Raw genomic sequence first — 25,807 nt, forward strand, 5'->3', positions numbered from 1 at the left:
ATTGATTGAGGATATTTGTGATAAATTCAGTGCAAGAGCATAGAAGGTTTTGCTCCCAAGATACTCACAATACATATTTCCTTGAGTAGAAACATAGCTTTTTGAAAGGTTACTCATAGTCTGATAAAAGTGGTGACTCCCCCATCATAGGGATCATCTATTTGTTATACTCGTGCAAGACTTAGTAGATCACATCCTTACCTGCCATGGCGGGATACATAAGGTATGCAGTACCAAAGTTGAAGAAATATCAAGATGTGGGATGAAATTATCACAACTGGCCATTTGACCTTAGGGATAAAGAGTGTTTGAAGTGTTTTTCATTTTGAGTCAAGACCAGTGCAAATTGAGCCGACTTCAGGATTTGGAAACACCTAAAATACATTTGAAAGAAAAGGGTCATAAAAAGTTCAAAGGATTGGGTTGATCTAGACCCACATATATTTGTGCCTTTTGAGGCAACATTCTTGTGTTTGTGTGCTTGCTTTGTTTTCTTGTCAAAGAAAAATCAGAAAATCCAATTCCAAAACAAGTATTCATCCAACATAAGGATTTTCAAAATACCAACAAAAGATCAAAAACAAAGAGCAATAACCAAAATTATCAAACTATATGACTATTCTTCACATCTTGAGAAAGAAGAATCTTCATCAACACATCAACTTGAAGAAAAGACCATTGAGCTCAAAGGCTTTCATCAAAAGGAGGAAATTCTTCTATCTTAATAGACAAATCTTTGTCTCTCATAGAACCTTCTTACATCACATGTGTCTTTACCTTCAAGGGAAATCAAACGAGTTTGATCAAGAGTCATTAAACTGCAGAGCTTTTACTCAATATTGAGTTTTGAGTTATCACAAAAACAAAGGAGGCAAGATCAATCCTGCCTTCTTTCCAGATATTTGTATCACATATAACTCAGCTAGGGTAGAACCACCAACCCCTAAACAAGAAGAGGAAGAGTTTATTCCTTTTGTAACACAAAGTTTCTATTGAAGTTCACATTTCATCTATCTCCACATTCACACATCATCAATCCATTCCAACTCTCAAAACATCAAGAGGTTTTTATCCTAAGTTCTATTTTGATATTGCTTGAATCAAATGCAACACATCACTTTTTAGAGTGTCTCTACATTTAGGATAAACTCATCCTAAGAGGCATTTCTATGTAGGTTAAAACTAGTCTATGAGTGCATCCTCTCATTACTAGGTAGTTGAGTCTGTAATACATATCAGATTTCTCTAAACTTTATCACATCAAACTTTGTCAATCAAACACAACAAGCAATTCAAGGAAGAGCTTTGGTAGCATCTACCTTTAGTGCTAGAGATCCGTATGCAAAACACTTCACCAAACATTAATCTTTCATTTCATCACCAACTCATCATCATTTTCATCAAACTTCAACAAAAACTTATAAACAAAATGACTCATACCAGATCAAGGTCTAGACAACCAGAAATTGAGGAAGAAGAGGAGGAAAATATCAATGAATTCCAAGAAGCTCTTGCAGGAAATCCAAATGATGAAAATCCAAGTACTCCCACTCCTGCGGCAATAGAAAGGGCACAACACAACCCTCTCTTTAATAGACTTTTTGATGAAATACTCAGGAGCAATGCTGATGCTCACTTTTTAAGACTCGCTCAAGAGGGAGCCAAACTACCCTCTGATTTTGATGTGGCACAACTAAAGAAAGCATCAAAACACCAAATTCATAATGAGGATGAAAGGGGTCGAGATCACATCAAATATAACCTTCATCAAGGTAATCCCCCACCACCTCCTCCTCCAAATGAAATAGACATGTTGCGGCAACAAGTCAAAAATCTCGCCCAACAACTTCATAGTGGTGTAAAAACCAATCAATTTTCACTCAATGACATTTGTCCCTATCCCTTTGATATAAATATTCATATGCCATCTTTTCCACAAGGGTTTGAAACACCCAAGTTCAAAAAGTATAGAGGAAAAGGAGATCCTCGTGATCATGTTAGAGAATTCCATTCAGCCTGCCTCGAAGTGGCATACGAGGACACATACCTAATGCGTCTGTTTCCCCAAAGTTTGGGAGGAACAACCACATCATGGTTTTCTCAACTACTAGGTGGCATTAGGACCTTCGAAGAACTAATCCAGAAGTTCCTAGCACATTACTCACACAACATTGAATGTGATATCACCATGGCTGATCTATGTAACACTAAGCTAAAACCAGGAGCGCTATTTTTAGTTTTTCTGCAACGATGGCGTCAAATGTCTAGCGGACGTTCCCTTCAATTACTTGAATAAGAACTAGTGGGTATATTTATTTCCAACTTAAACGAAGAAATGGAATTTCACCTAGACATAAAAGACACAGACTCTTTCAATGACATGATCACTAAAGGTTTAAAATGTGAGTGGACTCTCATCAAAAAAGGGCTTATCAAGATATATAATGATCCAAAGGATGGCCCTCGCCCATGCTTCAATAGTGACAATCCTAACTTTTGGAACAAAAACAAAAACGTCGTCAATGACGGGGTTGTGGATTCAAGAACTATCAAAAGTGCACAACCTATGGTCTGATTTGTAGGACAGAACCCCCCACCCAAAAATAACACAGTTGCTCCTCCAAATCAAGGACACAACGTATCTCAAGAGGAACCCAGACAATGCCAACAAAATTTTAAACCAAAATGAACATACATTCCCTTAGGGGAACCCATTGAAACAGTGTTACGTCAGTTGGTTTCTCAAAATCTGGTGACCTTACCCAAAACTTCAAACTACGAACCTCAAGTTAAATTTTCATGGTGGAGAGATACTGAACATTACAATTTCCATCAAGGGAAAGGGCATAAGTCAAGCAATTGTCACAAATTGAAAGATCTTATTCAGGATCTTATTGATCGAGGTGAAATCAAAATCGAAGGACACAACCCAAAGACAACAAACAATGTTCATCTCATGTTTAAAAATCCACTTCCATTACACGATCAAAGGGGTCCTTCCACTTCAGGGAGAAACATAGATACCACTGATTATGCGTAAGCCACATATAATTACACTGTGAATCACCTATATGATGCCAGTGAACAAATTGCAACTATTACCATAAAAAATCCCAGTTCTAACTGCAATGTTGTTACACGTCACGACAAGATCAGCATAAAAGTAGCTCCACAAGCCACCCCATCTATCCCAAAGCAATATAACCTTGTGGATCAATTAGATAAAATACCTACACTGATATCTATCTTAGAACTATTACGCCTATCTCCATCTCATAAAACAATCTTGGATCAAGCTCTCCAAGAGGCGTCAGTCCCTGCAAACCTAAATACATATCAGTTCCAAGCTATGGTTGGCAATCTAAGGTCATCACCTTGTCTCACTTTCTCTAAAAGTGACAACACATCCTTCCAGCAACCTCATAACGCCTCACTCCATATTGAAGGGTTTATCAACCAACATAGGATCAAGTGAGTCTTGATCGACAATGGAGCAGGCCTGAATATCTGTACACTATAATTAGTCACAGCTTTGGGATATGCAATTGAATCAATGGATCCCTGCAAGAAGATAACAATCAAAGCCTATGATGATGTAGAGCGTTCATCCAAAGGAGTTGTTGTGCTACCAATCTGAGTGGGCCCTATGGTGAAACACATCATTTGTCAAGTTCTGGACCTTCCTCTACCATACAATTTGTTGTTAGGAAGACCTTGGAAACACGCCATGCAAGTCGTTCCATCCACTTACCATCAATGTATCAAATTCCCTCATAATGGTGTGGAAATTACAATCCTGGGAGATGCAAACCCCTTTGCATATTATCATAATATAAGTCATCAACTAGAGATTATTGTTCCCAACAACAAAGAAGCCATCTCATCCACATCATACGTAATTCCCGCCTCTCTTTCTAGTTCAAACACCACTAACCCAAGCAAGAGAAGCTCAAGATGAAAATAGCAGAGGAAGGTCATGGGGAGTATAATTTGAGCCAACTCTTTTGTGTTGGATAGATGCCTACTTCTCCTAGAACTCATGGTAAACCTCAACGATTACTTCAAACACCACTAGTCAAGCCAGCATGCACTTTGATGCCTTTCATCGTTGGAAAGAGTCAAGAAGAAGAGACCAAAGATGAGGACTTAGCAGAATGGATCTATAAAGACCCCATCACCACGAAGATTCCACATGCTAAGCTTCCCAAAGATCAATATGGCAAGGGCCTTCTCATTATGCAAAGAATGGGTTATGATGGTCAGAGTGCTTTGGGACCTTGCAAGCAAGGAAGACATGAACCATTGCAGCCAAAATTAAAGCCCAAAGATAACACAGGTTTAAGCTTTCAAAAGGAGATCCTTCTTAAACTCAAATTCAAAGGAAAACCCAACAAAATACTATACAAGCCTATTACAAAGAGGCCACCTTTGATTATATCAACAACAACATGCACCATAACAACTACCCCATTGAGGCTAAACGTCCTACCAATAACATCCACAACACCAATCATCCCACCAATCAAACCCACAATCCCATCAACCACAGCAACCGCATCAACAACACCACTATCACTATCAGAACCCCCAGTAGTATCAATGACACTAGCAATTCCAGCAAAAGTAGCAGATTCAACACTATCGATACTCCCCGTATCGGATTCACTGATCCCTATAATTCTTCCTGCAGTACCAATCATTCCATCTATCCAAGTACATCATCCAATCACACTTGTAGTGTTTAACTCAAAGGACATCCTAGTATGGTATAGTAACTGGATACTGGAAAGTGACTCAGAGACTGACTCACATGAGTGGGAATTTGATTATGTCGAGCTTAATAATTCAGATGAGGAAGACACATCACTACCTCCACCTTGCAAAGACATCCCTGTTTATGGAGAAGCACATATAAAGACCTCTTGAGTTCCTGAATTGAAAACATCTTCCACAGACCCTACATCACATCCTACGCCTGATTCTGACAGGGAGAGTACCATCAATTACTTCACCATAACGTCTTAACCCTCACTGACACCTCTAACAAACTTAACCTAATTGATTAGGTAATGCCCATTATCCATCCCGAACTCATTGAATGGAACCAACCTAATCCACCATGCCTTGACCATTTCCAAAACGATGAGGCGATCATTGACTTTTTGGAACTACAAGATAAAATACCAAGTGGGGATCACAAAGTTGGATTCACCATTTAACTTAATAGCACAACATACTTTGGGGCGGATGCCAAACCTTTCAGCTGCAAAAATATAACAATAAAACATGGATCTTCCAGTGAAATCACACTGTGGCACTGTTTGATCCCATAAAAGTAAAAAGAAAGAGCATATCCAATGGTAAAAACCTCTTTGAGGTGCCTGAGGATGGAAGGTTTGACATTCTCCCCTCTAGTACACAGTAGGAACGATCGACAATCCTTATTGAGGAAACCAAAGAATACAACATGGGGACTCCTGAAACTCCTCACCAAATACATCTGGCATCTCTTTTAACTCTGGAGGAAGAACCTAATTTTATCAAATTCTTTCAAAAGCGCCAGATCAATTTTGCATGGTCATATGCAGACATGTCTGGTCTTGATCCGTATTTAGTCATGCATCACCTCACCATAGTAGAAGGAGCCAAGCTTGTCAAACAAAAGCTTCACAAGATGCATCCCCAGATTGCGGTACTAGTCAAAGCAGAACTTAAGAAATTCCTGGATGTTGGTTTCATTAGACCAATTGATTATGCAGATTGGATATCCAATCTTGTGCCTATCGGCAAACCCAATGGGGGCATCTATATCTGTACTAACTTCAGAGATCTAAATAAGGCATGTCCTAAAGATGACTTCCCTCTCCCAAACATCGACATAATAGTGGACCTAACAGCAGGACATGCCATGCTTTCACTCATGGATGGCTTTTTAGGGTACAACCAGATAAAGATTGCACCATAGGATCAACATAAGATGACCTTCACATGTCCATGGGGAACATACTGCTGGAATGTAATGCCTTTTGGTCTAAAGAATGTAGGAGAAACCTATCAAAGGGAAATGACCACCATCTTCCATGACATGATGCATACCATAATGGAAGATTATGTTGATGACTTACTGGCAAAATCACTCACAAGAGATTTTCATCTAGAAATATTAGAGAAAATCTTTGACAGACTAGAACAATATCATGTTTGACTCAACCAAAAGAAATGTGTCTTTGGAGTAACCTCAGGGAAGCTTCAAGGATACATTGTCTCAAGCAAAGGCATTGAGGTCGACCCAACAAAGGTCAAAGCAATCATGAACATGCCACCACCAAAGAACATCAGTCAGCTCAAGACATTACAAGGGCGACTTCAATCCATCCGAAGATTCATTGCACAACTGGTAGATAAGTGTCACCCTTTTACACACCTACTACACAAGAACATCCGCTTTCAATGGGATACCAAATACCAACAAGTATTCCAGATGCTTACTGACTATCTCATGAATACACCATTGCTGATCCCACCAGATCCGAGTAGACCTTTATTACTCTATATTTCAGCAACAAGTACAACATTGGGTATACTACTAGCTCAACACAATGCAGAAGGGAAAGAGTGTGTTGTTTACTACATCTCTTGCACACTAGTTGGCTATGAATTTAATTACACACCTATTGAGCGAGCTTGCCTAGCAGTAATCTTGGTAGCCACTAAGCTGAGGCACTATCTGTTAACACATAAAGTACAACTCATTGCCAAAATCGATCCACTAAAGTACTTACTTAGTAAAGCAACATTGACAGGCCTCTTGGCCAAATGGGTGATGATTCTCAGTGAATTTGACATCGAGTATGTGGACCGTAAGGCTATCAAGGGTCAATTTATTACAGATCAGTTGGTCGATGCACCACTCATAGGCGATCATCCTCTCATTTCCAATTTTCCAGATGAAGAGATCTTCATGATCACAACAACACAACCATGGAAACTATACTTTGATGGTTCATACACTAGGCATGGCTTAGGGGCAGGCATTTTGTTTATCACACCTCAAGGTGACAGCATCCCGAAGTCTTATAGGCTCACATTTCCATGCACAAATAACATAATAGAATATGAGGCCTTGATCACAGGACTCCGACTAGTCATACAATGGAAATTAAAAGAGCTACAGATATATGGTGACTCCCAACTGGTCATTCAACAAGCAACAGATGAATATCAGACCAAGGATGATAAACTCATGTTGTAGAAACAAATGATGGACAAATTAAAAGCATCATTCACTACTATCACCTTTGAGCAGATACCCAGAGATCATAATCGAGCTATTGACGCTATGGATACCACTGCATCTCTCCTAGATCTTCCATAGAATTCAACACGCTACGAGTTCTTGGTAGAACAACTTTGGATTCCCCAAATCTGAGATGATATGTTGCCTTGTTGGTTCTGAATCCCCTTGGTATGGTGAGTTCTACACCTATCTTTGTGATCACACACTTCCTCCTAACCAATCAAATAACCAACGTAAAACTTTCATTCGCCAAACCACTCGATATACCATTATTGCTGAAACCCTATACCGATGCAGTCTTGATGGTACTCTCTTTTGATTTTTGGAACAAGATGAGATAACAAAGGCCTTGGAAGAGGTACATGAAGGAATTTGTGGAACTCATGCAAGCGGTTTGTCACTAGCCAAGAAACTCATGCGCACTGGATACTATTGGCCATCCATGGAAAAAGACTCCTACTATTTTGTCAGAAAATGCAAGAAATGCCAAGTTCATGGAGACCTGATACATGCACCAGCACAGGAATTTCAACCAATCATAACACCATGGCCCTTTTGTCAATGGGGACTTGACCTTATGGGTAAAATCCATCCATCTTCATCCAATAGCCACAAATTCATTATTACAACCATCGAATACTTCACAAAATGGATCTACGTTGTTCCACTTACCCAAGTCACCGGCAAGCAGGTTGCCTCATTCATCCTTAATTACATCATCTGCCGATATGGTGTACCCATGTCCATCATCATAGATAACAGGCTTCCATTCAAGAATCAGGATGTCCGTGAGCTCTGTGAGAAGTTTCACATCTAACACCGCTTTTCCACTCCCTATTACCCACAAGGAAATGGTCAGGATGAAGCATCAAACGAGAACATATTAAGAATCCTAAAGAAGACAGTCAGTGATGTCGACCGTGATTGGCATGTTCAATTGAATCCAGCACTCTGGGCGTATCAAACTAGCATTTGAACCCCTATAGGCGCAACCCCCTACTCACTGGTCTATGGAGCAAAAGTCATCCTTCCTATTGAGGTTGAGATACCATCTCTATGGGTTTCCTTGCATAATCTCATAGATGATGAAGCATACAGAGTCTTATGTCTCCAATATTTAGAGCTACTTGATGAGAAACAACAAGTTGCATACAATCACCTCAAAGCTTATCAGCAGCGCATGAGCAGAAGTTATAATCATCAAGTTAGATCTCGCACATTTGAGGTAGGTGATCTTGTTCTAAGAGAGAATCCTCATAACCAACCAAACAGAGAACATCAGGGAAAATTTGAATCAAACTGATTGGGTCCATATGTTATCATTGTTGTATTTGGGTTTGGGATATATCAATTGACTACTTCAGAAGGCGAACCGCTAGAAGATCCGATCAACAACATGCACCTCAAACGGTTTTATACTTAAGCTGCACAGAGCATCAGAATCCCATACATATCAAGAAAAACACCAAAAACATTCAGAAAAATATCCTAAAGAAAATGCAAAAACATCAAAAAAAGTAAAGAAAAATCATGCATCCAAATGGTGAACAACTACTCCGGTGGCACCTTGGGTAAGAGCGATGGTGAAAACCTGGCAAACACGCACCACTCGTAAAGGCTATGGCTCCATTATCTTTCAAGCTTGTTGCGATCACATTCATTGCATCCACACATCCATCCATCCAAACCATGACTTGGTATTGATCTGCAATCAAGGATAGTATTCCATGCATCTTGCATCCCTCTTTTTCATAGTCATGTCTAAACTGGGGGCAAATGCCCTTAATCTATTTGATGGAAGTGGATTATGCATTACTTGTGATTCATTGAGTTCTTCATTCAAAAATGTCTCACAAAATACCAAAAACATTAAAAACTGTCTCACAAAATACCAAAAACATTGAAACCTGTCTCACAAAATCCAAAAACATTCAAAACAATCATCAAAAATCCAAAAACATTCAAAACAATCATCACAATACCGAAAACATTGGAAAATTATCTCACAAAATCCAAAAACATTTTGAAAACATCAAAAATCAATCAAAAACATGGTAGCTCTTTTGTACATATGCATCCAAGCAGATACCAAACAAACGTTGTGAAATACTCAAATGATGACCACTTCTCACATTGACCAAACAATCAACATCAAACTGCAAACCTATCTTCACAAGGATGCATCCTTCCTTACCAAAACCAAGACAAGATGACATTTTCTTTGACAAGAAAATTATGTTTAAGCTATTAAGTACTTGGTCAGTTTGTTAGTTATTTATTCATTTATATCAAGTTCCTATGCTACTCCGGGATATCCACAAGTGATTAGAGTGGCCGGGATGGTTCCTAGGCATTGTTTATATGTCTTCTGTGAATTATTCCAATGAAATTTTGGGGCATGTACTAATGGTGTCTACGTGGGAAGTTCACTAATCTACGTGGGAATTAGTCATGGATCACTATGGCTTGCTGACTACAGCGTATACCTCGACCATATGAGCATGAACCATTATCGAGGGTCCATATTATTTATTCTTTATTTATTTTTTTTGTTTGTAGGTACAATGCTCCATCCTTGGTTCCTACTACCTCATCCAAGTTCGATATTATCATGCTCAATGATGAAAATAAAAGCATTATGGATCGTCACTCCATCTCATCTATTTATATTGCATTCCATTGCATTTCACCCATTCATTTAATCATTCATTATTCATATGCATGGTTTTGTATGCAAGTGTGAACAAGATTTATATGAGAAGTTATGTGAAAAATGAGTTGGTCTTGGATACAATCATGACAGAGTACTCTGATACATCATCAGTGCATCATGCAAAAGTTTAAAAAACCTTGCATTCATATATCATAATCACATCATCATTTCATTACATTTAGTTTCATTTGTGTAAGCCGAGTTCATTATCATTTACTTGCATATAAGTTTTATTAAATTCTTAAAATCTTCCTTAGCATGCATTTCATATCATTTAGTTGCATTTAAATACATATAGTTCATTATCATTCATTTACATTAACATCATTATATCATTTCATCATTGCACAAATCATGGCATTTAGGTTCATCTTTATGATAAAATTCCTCATCATTTCATTTACTATCATTATTAACCATTACTATGATTCATTTAGTGTTAGTTACCGATCATCATTTATCATCATTTAAAAACTTGTTTACCCTGCATTTGCTTAGATTCCCATAGTTGCATGGATTTATATATCTATCCATTAGTTAAGTGCATTCATCTATATATCTAGTGTATTCTTATACTCATTCATCTCATTTCATGTAGGATTCATTAAAATGCATTCATTTTCTTTTTAATTGTATTAAGGTACAATTATTCAGTTCTCATAAAGTTGCATTATCATAACATTACCATTTTCACTTAGCTATATTTTATCAACATTTAGAATCATAACAAAAACCATTTTGTTTTAAACATTGGTTTATACATTATACATATGCATTCATTTAGAAATCATCATATAAACATTTTTACCTTACATTTGTTTATCCATATTACATTCATTTTTAACCATCTAGATGCATTTACATAAATCAAAAAACATGTTACATCATAACATCATTGCATATCATTATCTCATAAAGTACATAATACTGTCTATATCATCGTTAGCATTATTTCATCATGAATACATCATCATGGCATTACATACATAAGGCATTACATCAACAAATCATGCACATCAACCTGCATCCACCTATTAGCATCACATTCATAAAACATGCATGTAGACATCATGTAGGAATAAATCATCATGAAACATGTATAAATCAATCATCTCATCAACACATCCATATAGCAAGTACAAGTATCCATCTAAGAATAAATCATAATATCATCATCCTGCATACATCCATACATATCACCAAAATGCATATCAACACAAAAATATGGGATCTCCTCATATATCATATCATATCACCAAAAACATACATGTATCAGAGTACAATGAAGTCCAAAATATCGGCTACCAAGAGCCATCCAAGACATAGTCCAAAATGACAATGTAAAAGCATACAAGAATGTCTTGTTAGATACCACTCTGACTGGATGCTGCACCATCATCACCACCTGCTCCCCCACTATCCCCCGCACCACCTGATCTATCTCTCCATGGAGGACCCATCACACCCCCACTGCTCTACATCCTCTGAGACCACTTTGATCTCTCCGACGCATCTGTGAATAACTCAGTGCCCGCCGACTAGATAGCACCTCCTGCTCATACAAACCCTGCCAATAATCAACCTCTGCACCTGCTCTTCATACCTCCCTCACCGATGCATCCACAGATGGCCCCTATCCCTGCACTCCCTCCAAGGCTCACACTCTCTCCTGTAACTGGATCGCCCTGTCCACATCATGATCTCTCTCCCACAACACTACAGTCAACTCTAACTCGTGTGCAAACAACTGGACATTTCTAGCAGCCACCTCCACCTCCAAATCCCCCACCTCCTCCAAAACCCCCACCCCCTCCTCCTCCTCCTCCACCTCCACCTCTGAATCCCCCACCTCCTCCAAAACCCCCACCCTTCCTCCTCCTCCTCCTCCTCCACCTCCACCTCCAAATCTCCCACCTCTTCCAAAACCCCCACCCCCTCCTCCTCCTCCTCCTCCATCACCAGCTCCTCCATCCCCACCACCACCATCCCCTCTCCCTCATCCACCTACTACTCCATGAACTCCTCTCCTCCTCTAGCTCCGTCCCCTATCCTCAAAATCTAGAATCGGCTCTGTCAGATCTGATATTCGAGGAATCAGATGTGACGCAATATACTGAGTGTACTCCTCTGACACCCCTACATCTACCACCCCCGACCTCATATGCCATGGTCTCTCCTGTAGCGTGCAGAACTCTGCCAATGGCTGATCATAAGGTAACACTGGTCCCCATAAGTACCTCTCTCGTACCACCCGTGCATACTCTCCTGATCCACTAGGAAATCCCTGTCGCCGCCCAAACTATCTCAATACTCTGCCAGGAAGCTATCTCTCCACATTGTAGGTTGTGCTACCAATGAGGTATCATGTCATAAACACATACAGCAATGCCCCTGCATCATCCTCCCACAACTCACACTCAATATATGGCCTCCAGATCATAGTATCCAAATCGTCCAGTGCCCGCCGCCACCACTCTAACTTCCCTAGGTGGGGCTTGTTGGCATTTTTTATGATGTTGTTGTGATTGTCATTAATGGACACACACTTGCTTTGAGATTACTTTTTATATGTATGAGTTATGCTCAACCGATATTTGTTCCAATCGGTATTATGTATTATAGTCTTTAGACTATTGGTGTTTTGCAGAAAGTATTTACCAATCTCAGGTGGTATGAAGACCCAAGCAGTATGAAGACCTCAAGCGGTTTGAGGATCTCAAGCAGAACGAAGGAACTAAACCGGCAGTTATCATTTTCCCAGTCTTCATTTTTGTCAACCGGTAATCAGTTTAATATTTGAACCGGTATTACTCTGTGATGAGTTATCAATCGGTAATCGGTAAAGTTGTATGAACCGGTAATACTCTATGATGAGTTACCAACCGGTATTTTTGTGATGAGTTACCATCCACTGACACTTTGATGGTGATTTTGTGTCGTGTTACCAAACGTGTCTAGATGCAATGAACCTAGGAACTTGTAATATAATCCTATTGGACCGACATGAAATCGAATTCCTTTTTTAAGGACATCATGTCTACGGTTTTAGATGAGAGAGTTGGTTAGTTTTTTTTGGTGGTTGATGAGTTTTTGTATGTGCGATCTTAAAAGAGAAGATCAAGTCTGTGTGCAGTAACAGAGTGTGGATTTATTGAAGACTGAAGTAATGTTGAAATGCATTAGCAATGAGCTATAATGGATCTAATCAAGTTGACTGTGTTATTTGCTAGATCATTCACTTGTTGATTACTCACATCTTGGACAAGTCTGAAACCCTTAACCGGGTAGGCCCGGAAAAGCCTTTGTAAATCCTCTAACAAGGTGGTTCACAACTGTGGATCTGAAATCCTCTCACAAGGTAGTCTTTAATCAGACTTATCTCCTAACATAGATTGAGATTCCTAACAGGATCTGTTCTCGTGAAGAACATTATATGACCTTAACCGGTCTGGTTACTATTCTGCAGATAGTTACTTGTGAGTTTCATCTCGCCGTGGTTTTTTCCATTTGGGTTTCCACATCAAAATCTCTTGTGTTATGGTGATTGTGCTTCTGTGGGTGAATGTCTTATTTGTTGTTTGGTTTGCATTTGTGTTAATCGGTTTGTTAGTAAAACTGTTATATCGGTTTACCGCTAAATTGTTTAAGTGTTTGAGTTCAGTAATTTTTGGTATACTAATTCACCCACCCCTTTTAGTATTCATCAATTGCTATCAGAGCCAACCTTTCTATAAGTTTAACCACTTGGAAGGAGATATGGGGGAATACACTGTGAGGGAACTTACCCATCATCTCACTCAAACTGAGAAAGCCTATGATGAACTCAAAGTCAAGTATAAGGCCTCTCTGGCAAAGAGAAGAGAGCATGCTGAGAAACTGATGGAGCTTACTGAAATTAGTTCTTCTGATGAAGCAAACATGGAAGCCCTAGTTGAAGAAGTTGAAAAACTGAATGAATCTAATGCTAACCTAATAAGGAAACTGGAAGGACTGACTATCAGAATGTCTCAAGAGCTTGAGAACCGGAGGAAAGCTGAAGATCTGGTAAAAGACAAAGATCATGAGATCTCCAAGTTGAAGCAAGAAATCAGTGCACTTACTACTCATCTCCAAGAGAGTAAAGTGGAAAAAGAAGAAATGAAAGATGAACTAAACATGGCTATTTATAAGAATGCAACCTTGAAGGAATCCAATGCTGCTATTTCCAAAGAACTCACTGAGTCAAAGGAAATACTTGCCAAATTCAATAAGAGCACTGTCAAGCTAGAACAAAAGCTTAAATCAGCAAAACCGGTGAAGAATACCATTGGACTTGGTTTTTCTGGTTATGAGGAAGGTGAGACCTCTGGAATAAAAGATAGAGCATCAAAGAAGCAACCGACACCAAAGGATAAAGGTAAGAAAAAGTTCAAACCTGTTTGCTTTAATTGTCTCAAGGAAGAACACACTGCCAATGTATGTAGAAGTAAGGTTTACAATAATTTTCCCTACTTTATAAACAATAAGCCTAGATCTAATAGATTTAATAGAAATTGTTATGCATGCAACAAGTTTGGGCATAGAGCATTTGAATGCAAGTCTGTCATGCACAACACCGGAAGGTATCCTCAAAGGAATCAAGGAGTTTTTCCTGAATCCTCTGTGAACCGGAATCCAAACCGGTTTAGTACCTATAATCATTAGTCAGGAAGCAGTGGCTATCAAGTGGCAACCGGATGGAGAGCAACCTGTTTGATCTGTCATGATAATGGTCACATAGCTGCAACATGCAGAAGGAAGAATGGAAACATCAATAAAGGACCTCGGTGAGCACCTGGAATGGTTTGCTATCATTGCAACAAATCGGGTCACATAACAAGATTCTGCAGAACGAGAAAGAATATATCAAATGATATACTGGTCACTCCGAAAGGAAAGATTGATGTTGAAACTATTCAAGCGGATATGAAGAAAACCTAGAAAAAGAAGCCAGAAGAAGTGTCTCAAGAATAACCAGTTTCTGCACCTAGTGTGGAAATCTCTGAACCAGCAAACTAAGCTACAAAAAAGCTTAGGGGGAAACAAATCAGTGAAATGTTTCGAACCCCTTGTTTACACCGGTAAGAGACCTTAACCGGTATGAGATACCTGTCAATTGGCAGAAGACCAGAAACGGTAAAAGGCAAATTAGGGTTTACGCCCTAATGGTGGAGCATTTATTATGGTAGGTGAAGAATTCATTTAAAAGGGATTTTCAAGTCATTTTCACTTATAATTTGTGAGTGAAGAACTTTTCAAGTGCAGAGCGACAAAAGGCAAATTATCTTATGATTCGGAGAGATTTCAAAACCTTGAAGAAGAATCAGAAGATAATATCAATCAGTCAAGTGTAGAACTCAAAGCGGTAATCCAACAACCGAAGTAGTGTGTGGCGAAGCAGAATTTGCAAGCCCTAAATATCAACTTACAAAGGTATTTTTTGAGTTTCTCTATTTATCATGGCTTCTGCATCGCACTCTAGTTCTAGTGCACCCATTGATTCAGTAGATTTCATCCAACGGAAGGCAAAATATAGTGCCCTATCCCAAATACCCGCTGGTGTTATAGTTGAGGAAGGTATTTCAGATTATATTGACTGTAAAATTGAAGACCTAGGATATCTAGTGATCCATTCCCAGTTAAGATTATTTTGCGGGAAGGATAAGAAGATCAAACCGGAATACAACATCTTGGAAAAGAAGAAGCTTCACAATGCGGTCTATTTCCTTGAAGAATTTATAGATGATCACATCTACATCATTCTAAGCAGAGTGCATGGTGATAAAATGTATTTAGAACTGACACATGACATCACACTGGAAGCGATTCATGTCGTCACCAGTTTTTGTAACGTTGGAGAAGTGCCAGCCCTAAGGAAGGTCATCAAGACCGAAATGACCAAGCTCACTGGTTCTGTGAGCAACCAATGGGGAATGTCCGTCAATACCATCAAGGACGATCTGGTCAAACATGCCTGCATAGTGATAGGTTACCGGACATTCTATGCTAGCAGAATTAACTTTGTCTTTGCTGCAACGGTAAATGCCACCTACATGATGATCATGGAAGATGCCTCGTTTGATTTATGCACCTGTATGCAAAGGCAATTTCTGGTGAACCTGAAGTCAATTAAACAAGACAATGCCTTTAAATTTAAATTTGGATAGCTATTGGTCGGATTGTTCTTCTACTTCCAAGGATATTTCCCAGGAGTCGGTGATATTCAGTGGTCTGCTGACCAACTGGTTACCAAGCAAATCAAAGAAAGTCTTCAAGAGGTTGGAACCGGTTATCCTGAAGTCCAGAACAAATACTTTGATGAGTTTAGACACAAGATGAGCCAAAGGGTGAGAATATCCGATGATATTGTCAAGAAGTATGAAGAGGACATGTGCTTCACCATTAGAGTAGATGAGTGTATAATGAAGGCAATTGAGCCTAGAAAAGAAAAGGTGGAACCTATGGGATATGAAGTAATGTATAATATGCTAGACGGGTATGCTTCTACCCTACTTGCCTCACCACTTGATCCTAAGAAGAAGAGAACCGACACCTGCCAGGAAAGGGTTACACCGGTTGAAGAACCTTCAGTAAAGAAGGGAAAGGCAGTGCCATCTGTATCGACACTGGTTACTTCAGCAAGTCCTAAAGTGACCAAGCGGTCACCGACAAAGAAGAAACCAGAAGTTGCACCTGCCAAGGTATTTGAGAGGAAGCGGAAGACAAAAGGCAACACACTGGACACAAAGGATAGAATCTAAAGAACAACCTAAGAAGACTAGGCAAACAAGGAAGAAGACAAAGACAACTAGCAATGAACTGACATCATCAACACCGATAAATATTGATATTTCCTCTTACAAACCATTGACACATTGTCAAAGGACAATTAAGAATATTAGGAGAAAAGTGTTGAGTGATTTAGTAGATTATTTTGATGATTTTACTGACAATGAGAAAGATGAAGTAGAACAGGAAGTTATTCAATATTTATGTATTAATGATCGGTCGCCATCAAAAATTAAATCTGTGACACCAGATTCTTTATACAATTCTTTAGACAATAAATGGCGCATTGCCATAGAAAAGGAACAGGAAATAAGAGAGGAAATATTTGCTCAATATTTTCCTGATGTGTCTAATTCAAAACTTTATGAAGTTATGGAAAAATATAAAGGCCTCTTCTTCATGAGAAGAAGAAGACTTATTATTGGAAGGAAAAGTTCCCAAAGTGGTAAAAGATAACCACTCGCATGCCAAAGCCGCTATGAGGTTGCACCAAGTGTTCGAAGTCAACAAGAAGGCTGATCAAGAATCGGAAATTGAAAAACCGGATGAGGTGTATGACAGTGCAGGAGAATCAGTCACTAAACAAATGGACCCTATTGACGTTGATGCTTTGGATGGTGAAAATGTCACCTCGGATACAGCAAAGGACAAGGCTGACAAAGAGAAATTGGACAAGGAGAAACAAGACAAAGAAAAGGCTGACAGAGAGCAAGCGAAGAATAAGATAAAGAAACAAGAGGAGGAAAAGAGAAAATAGGAAGAAAAGAGGAAACAAACAGAAGAGGAGAAAAAGAGCAAAGAGGAAGAGGAGAAGAGAAAGTAGGAAGAGGAGAAGAAGAAATAGGAAGAGGAGAAGAAGAAGAAGGAAGAGGAGAAGAAAGAAGAAGAGAAGCGGAAAGAAGAAGATAGGAAGAAGGAAGAAGAGAAAAGAAAAAAGAAGAGGAGAAAAAGAAGGTAGAAGAAGAAAAGCAAAAAGCCAAGGACAAGGAGGAAGTGGCAAAGAGCGCACAAGTGGAGACCCCAAAGGCAACCAGTAGTCAAGCCAAATCGGCTGACATTACCAGTCACATTGACCTCCAATCTGCAAATGAATCGGAGCTGCTGCAAAGCATTAAGCTTGCCCAAGAGCGATTGGAATCGCTAAGGAGGAAAAAGGAGGAAGATGTTATTCAAACTGTAGTGGAAACTCTTACCAATTTGATTCCCAGTACCAATCTCCCAAGTACCAATTCCTCTCTAGCTCAACTGAAACTCTTATGCACAGTTGTAGAGGACCGGGTGCAATGCCTGGAAGATGTTGTTGAAGCTAATGTACAAAAGAAGCATCAAAAGGCTCTGAATACTGCCTTGGTGAATAAATTAAACAAGCTCTGGTCCAAACTACAGAAAGCACAAAAAGACATAAGAGATGCTTTGGATGATGGGAATCTATTGCTCAGTAAGATATGCCAACCCCATCTATTCTGTGATGATGTGCTTGCTCAGAAAGATAAACTGCAATCTGACTTGTAGGCATACATAAGCACCTTCAAGACGCCCTATGATTCCTTCACCACATATGGGCAAACCGCTCACCGGTTTCAACTCCAGACTGCAATAATAGAGTTAGAGATCAGCAACCCGACCAGAGATTTGTAGGAACTTCAACTGGTTCTACTACCAACACTACAAATACTTCAGAAGTGTTATCTCAATCTGGATGCCTTAACGGTCACTCAAGAGATGAGTACCTTGGATGCCATGGAAGAATAGGTATCCCAGATGCAAATAGAAAGTGAGGTTGCTACCTCATTGCTTGAGTGATGGTCCTTATCCATGAAGACATTTATGCAGGACTTTAAATCAGTTTTTGACAAGTTTCACTCTTTATTGTCATAAACACTTATTATTTTAAATGATAATATGAACAGGGGTTATTTAGCTGTACTTTGTCATTGTTGGCAAAGGGGGAGTAGTATTCTGTATTTAAATTTTGATGCATGTTATGTATACTTTCATGTTTATCTCTGTAAGGGAGTAGTATACATTGTATTTTCTGCAAAAGGGATAGTTTATATGCTTAGGGGGAGTAATTTTGATTATGGCATATTTTTGTTGTAAAACACTTAGATGTCAAAATTTTCCTAAATGTTGCCATCAATTCCAAAGGGGGAGATTGTTGACATTTTTGATGATGTTGTTGTGATTGTCATTGATGGACACACACTTGCTTTGAGATCACTTTTTGTATGTATGAGTTATGCTCAACCGGTATTTGTTCCAACTGACATTATGTATTATAGTCTTTAGACTATCGATGTTTTGCAGAAAGTATTTACCGATCTCAAGCGGTATGAAGACCTCAAGCGGTTTGAGGATCTCAAGTGGAATGAAGGAACTAAAGAGGTAGTTATCATTTTCCCAGTCTTCATTTTTGTCAACCGATAATCGGTTTAATATTTGAACCGGTATTACTCTGTGATGAGTTATCAACCAGTAATCGGTAAAGTTGTATGAACCAGTAATACTCTGTGATGAGTTACCAACCGGTATTTTTGTGATGAGTTACCATCCACCGACACTTTGATGCTGATTTTGTGTCGTGTTACCAAATGTGTCTAGATGCAATGAACCTAGGAACTTGCAATGTAATCCTATTGGACCGACATGAAATCAGATTCCTTTTTTAAGGACATCATGTCTACGGTTTTAGATGAGAGAGTTGGTTAGTTTTTTTTTCGGTGGTTGATGAGTTTTTGTATGTACGATCTTAAAAGAGAAGATCAAGTCTATGTGCAGTAACAGAGTGTGGATTTACTAAAGACTAAAGTAATACTGAAATGCATTAGCAATGAGCTATCATGGATCTAATCAATTTGACTGTGTTATTTGCTAGATCATTCACTTGTTGATTACTCACATCTTTGACAAGTCTGAAACCCTTAACCGGGTAGGCCCAGAAAAGCCTTTATAAATCCTCTAACAAGGTGGTTCACAACTGTGGATCTAAAATCCTCTCATAAGGTAGTCTTTAATCAGACTTATCCCCTAAAATAGATTGAGATTCCTAACAGGATTTGTTCTGATGAAGAACATTGTATGACCTTAACCGGTCTGGTTACTATTTTGCAGATAGTTACTTGTGAGTTTCATCTCACCGTGGTTTTTCCCATTTGGGTTTCCACGTCAAAATCTCTTGTGTTATGGTGATTGTGCTTCTGTGGGTGAATGCCTTATTTGCTGTTTGGTTTGCATTTGTGTTAACCGGTTTGTTAGTAAAACTGTTATACCGATTTACTGCTAAACTGTTTAAGTGTTGAGTTCAGTAATTTTTGGTATACTAATTCACCCCCTCTTAGTATTCATCAAGGCTAACTCATTAATACCTCCATACATGAATACATATGGTTGGTCCACTACTCAGAATCTCAGACTAACTGGTCGGGTCACAAGTAAGTGCTCCCACGCCCAAATATGCAACAAAGTGATCCCCACTCCCAATGAGCCCACCCCTCGATATGCTACCTCATGTAGATCCTGATATAAGTGTGATAGCACGTACGGTCCCCATGCAAACTGGTTCCCCTCTGTCATCATCTACTTGATCACCTAACCCCAACCAATGACAAGTCCATGCGATCATCGATCTGGACATAGCAGTCCCCCATCAATCCCTGATAGCACTGATGGCAATGGCTCACACAAGGCTGCTATATCCTCCCAGGCTATCGATCCATCATCAATGTAGACATCCTCATCAAAAAATCTATACACTGTTGTTGTCCCCCAAGCTCGATCATACATCACTAGCTCTCCACGAATGGGAATGTGCAGGATGCTCCATACATCCTCCAGTGTAGCTGTCATCTCCCCCCACGCCAAGTGAAACATGCATGTCTCACTATGCCATCTCTTTGCCAATGTTGTGATCAACCCGCGATTCGTCTGAATCACGAGCACATGCATAACATCATAAAGGCATGTTGCTACAATGCAATCTACCTCAGCCTCTGTTAATTGATCATGCAACACCTGTGTGGCAGGATGCCTCTCACGCATCTATAAGACACGAAGATCCTCCTATAGAAATGCATCAACCATCATCATCAGTTATTTTGTTTCAAACTTTTTTAAGTTTAAACTTAAACTATCAACGGATACTTTGATCAAGTATCTTCGGGTCTCAACAAGTACGCAATCATGACACACCTAGACTACAACAAACATTTATCCTAATGACCTAAGTTTCATTAGGGCTGCTATGGTTCAAAACAACTCTCACCTCACCTCTTCATCCATCCATCATTGACATCAAGAGATTCTTGTTCAAGCACACTAGCGCATTTATTTGCCTAACCAAAAGAGCTATTCTGAACACAACATTAATATGCTTGCAAAAGCGCTAAATCAACTATGCAATAGTGCTCAACCAACAAGAGCACTACATTGACTATACAATAGTGTCACCTCACAACAACAATGCTCAATCAACTACTCAATAGCGCTAACCAACCAAAAGCGCTAAAACAACTATACAATAACGCTACTTTTGACAATAATGCTAAAACCACTATGCAATAGCGCTATAGCGGCACAATAGTGCTAATTTAGTTGACAATAGCACCATAATACAATTTTAGTGCTATTGTGTTGACTCAACTTGGACTAAGCAAAAAACATACCAAAAATGCATAAAATTCAAAAATTTAAATTCACATACCGGTGGTCCGTAGTCGTCTGGTCGTTGGAATCGACGGACTTGCTCTAATCAGTGTTCTATTATGGGAACCGACATCCTGACTATTGCTTGCTCTTCCAAAAGGTCACTATCAGAGCTCAAATTTCCCTATGGACGCGAATGCAAATGAGTTTGTTTTCACCCCTTCCTCCCCATATATACCCTTCGTCATAACCCTAATTTTATCCTGCTCACCGCCATGGTCCCCGTGAACTTCCAGGGCCTCCCATTTCTCCATTTTATCTCCAATTTCTTCTATTTTTTCATCAATATTGCTAAACTCTTCTCTTCTATCACCCCGCCAAATTTTATTCTTTTTCGAGAGATCACCCAATTTTTTTAAATTTTCGGCCCATCTCTCGAGGGGGCATACCACCCATTAAATTAACATTTCATGGGGCATATTTCTTCACACCTATTTTTCTTTCTTTGAAACAACGCGATAAACCGCACCATCTCAAAGAGAGCAAATTTAGTCACATAAATCTGTCCAGTTTAATTAAATAAATATTTGCTATTTATTTGATTAAAAATCCACTAGCCATCAGTTAATTAAATTAATATTTAATTAATTAATCTTAAAATATTCTTTTATTAATTAAATAAATTATTCAATTTATTTTAATTAATTCATTAAACCAAAATTCACAATCAATTCAATGAATAAATTCTATTTATTTAATTTAATCCCCTTTTTTCTTTTAAATAAATTAAATAAAAACATTTATTTAAATCATCAAATCCCCTCCCGCCCTCCCCCCCGCCCAATTTGCATTTTCCTACAAATGCAAGTTGCAACCACAAGTTGAAATAAATTAATTTTATTTTAATTTAAATCTTATTTTCCCTCACCCACCAAACCCACTTGCAATCCTAACCCCCTTCTAGATTCTTCTAACCCCTTCCTAATTAGCCTAATCCATCCCCTAATTATTGTCACATTCTTAAGCAACTCAAACTCACTTCTCAAAGACTTCAACGTCTTTGAAAAGCATTTAATGCTTTGTGTGTTCAACAATTTAACCTCTAAAGTCTTCCAAACCACTTAGGACTCTTACATGACCATTAATGGTTAAATCCACTTGCACCCATGGTTAGGGACTTTGACCCCTAACTCAACCCTCATGTGACCCATGTGTCTCCTTAAGCATTTATTTCTTTGACCATGGTTATCCCTTTAACCTTTGCACAAGAGTTTATCCATTGGATAAAAATATTATTTTTTGAATAATGAATTTATTCACTCAACCCAACCTTGACCTTAACTCCCAAGTTAACTCTCAAGTCATGTCAAGCATTTAATGCTTATTCCCTCTCCTCTCAACTCATCTCATATTGACACTTGTCATCCTGGGATTGGATTGAAAGCCCTCACATGGATTGAATATCATTCAATCCTAACCATTGTTGAGATTACTCAATCTCAACCATCCATTGGTCCATTTTTCCTATAAATAGAGCCCATTCTTCATAATCCAAATCTTGAAAACTTGTATGCATTTACATTATAGTCATTTTTAGAGAGCATTTAGCATAAATCAATCATATTCGCTCTTTTGGCTTAAAATCAACACTAGCTAATTAGATAATCGCCCATTTTTAGCTTTTGTTCACACTTGCATAACATTTTAGATTAATCATCATTTTCAATCTTGAACCTCCATAAGGCATCCATAGTGCAAAAAGTTGTTGAGAGCTACACTAATTTGGAACTTGGAGAGGAGAGGAACAAGGGAGAAGGAGCTGAGAGCATGTTAGAAGGCATTTGGAGATGCCTTGTTGTATTTGCTTCTATAGTTAAATATTTCATCATGTTTTTAGTGTCTCTTTTGATATGCCTACTTAGACTAGTTTTTGGTTGATTGACACTAACATCTATCTTTGTTTCTTGTGTTTTTGTGTGTTATACGACCACAGGTTTTAGCCTAACATTGTTCATTTTGCAGAGCATCACATATTATACACACTCCAAAATTTTAAACAAAAGTAGCACATACGCATTGTTTTAGCTTTATTACCGCGTACACGCTTCTTATACCATAGGTACACCGTACGTGCTTTTGACTGTTTAGGCTTGGAAATAGGCCTGTATGACAAAGCTACGGGTAAGAAGTTTGATTTCCCTCAATTTCCCCCCTTTTTGACGTGTTTTATTTTACCAACTTGGTTTCTCGACTTTGTCATCATCAGGTTTACACTTCATCAAGTGGGTATTTCTAAAATTGCCACCATATTTTCACCCATCTTTTGAGATTTATAACCATATATTTTTAAAAAAATTTGAACAACAATAACATATTATTATTGAATTTTTTTTACCAGTGTCTCCATAGTTCTCACAGACATACATGTACCCTTTTTTTTTAATTAATTTTGATCTACTTATTCAAATTTAAAAAACTTTATATATTATTGTAGTGCACTTTATTCTTTACAATTTAAAAAAAAAATTGTATTTTCCAATTTTTTTAGTGCAAGTTATGTTTCGTGCATGAATAGGTACCCAATTTTCAAGATGTGCTGGATTGGAAAAATCATTAAAAAAAAAATACTCAACAAAAAATTACAAAAAAAACACAACTTATAGTGATCACTCTTAACTATCTTTTTGCCAAAGGATTTGTCAAAATACTAAACGTAAATATGAATTTTTTGATGCGCACATTAGACACTGTTATGTTTTTCAGAAAAAATCAAGGTTTGTTTTTTGTGCACGAAGGATTTGACCCCCTTAATCTTATCCAATTTTGAAAAAAATTAGTAGTTTCAAAACTATATTTAGAGTACTACAATATTTGTTCTTTGATTATCTTCATATATTGAGTGGATGACTTTCAAATTTTGCCTCCAATTTCAGGTTCACCCAATTTCAGAAAAAAAGTGTCCACTTGTACCCCCTTTTTTACCACCATCTTTGTGCACTTACCTGATATGGTTAAGTGATTATTGGTTTGACTTATGGGAATGGTTTCTAATGTACTGAAGGTGCTTCTTGATCGTGTTCTAATTGTCTGGTGGATTCACATTGGCTGGCGTGCTAATATGGTGGTCCTATTTGGATCCAGTTATATATTTTGTGTTATTACACTGTGGGTTTCTACCGATTGGTGAAATGTGTTGGAGATTGGTCTTAGCGTGATTTCTGGTAGATGTAATTGTTTGGGTATTCAAATTAGGCCCATTCTATGTAATGTAAATCATAATATTGGTTAGGTGATATCGCGTGATGTAATTTTTGTAATTATGGGTTTATAGGTTTAGGGTTTAGCTGACCTTATCATTAAGGTTGATGATCTGAATTTATAGGTGACTTATTCATGTAATTTGGGTATGGATGGTATCGATGGTTATATCTACATTATCAAGAAATTTTTATGTGTGATTAATGATATATCATTTAACAAAAGATTGTAAAGGGTTTGGTGTTGCAGGGCAGACATCTGTGCTTAACTAGAACTGTATCAAGCATTAGGAGATGCTACTTCCACAGTTCATTCTTTCCAGATTGTAGTCTGATGCTTCTGTAAGTCAGTGAGACTTCTCTTTTGTGATGAGCAGTGAGCTCTAAGCGGTTGGCCTAATTGCAAGTGCAATCGTCATTGTAATTATTTCACATACTGCTGCAGAAGTATTATTTGATTGTGGGTAGGGTTTCCCACCATGGTTTTTTCCTTTATTGGGTTGTCCACGTAAAAAATATTTGTGTTGTTTGTACTGTGTTTTCATGCTTTATCTTTCATTGTGTTGGTTTCTTTGTGCTCCAGCATAAAGGTTATAATCTGCATAAACTGTGAATATTGGTAGAAAACTGATTCACCCCCCCCCCCCTCTCAGTTTTCTCCTGGTATCAGAACTGTCTAACACAATATTTGTGAGGAAGACCAAGTCTTGAGATGATTCATCTCTCTATGTATTTATTTTAATAAAATTTATCCTCCTAGCTTCTTGGGAGTGGATCGACTGAGTAATGAGTCTGTATACACCTAAAAATGGTCTGAAGATAATTAATTGAAGAAGCAATTATTTAATTAATCCCCCTTCCCAATTTAATTGAATTCATTAGCAATTTGATTAAATCTCTTTCATCTACTTATTAATAAATCTAAGTATTTATTTAATAGGTTCATTTCAATAGTCCCCTTTGATTAATTAATCCAAATTAATTAATCATCCCCCCATTTAATTCATTTCTTCTAATCTCCTAATTAATTAAAACAAATCAATTTATGAGTTGTTGAAAATTAATTAGTCTTTTCATATTATTTGAATTTTT

This window comes from Cryptomeria japonica, chromosome 8 (genome assembly GCF_030272615.1).
Source record: "Cryptomeria japonica chromosome 8, Sugi_1.0, whole genome shotgun sequence".
Lineage (NCBI taxonomy): Eukaryota > Viridiplantae > Streptophyta > Pinopsida > Cupressales > Cupressaceae > Cryptomeria > Cryptomeria japonica.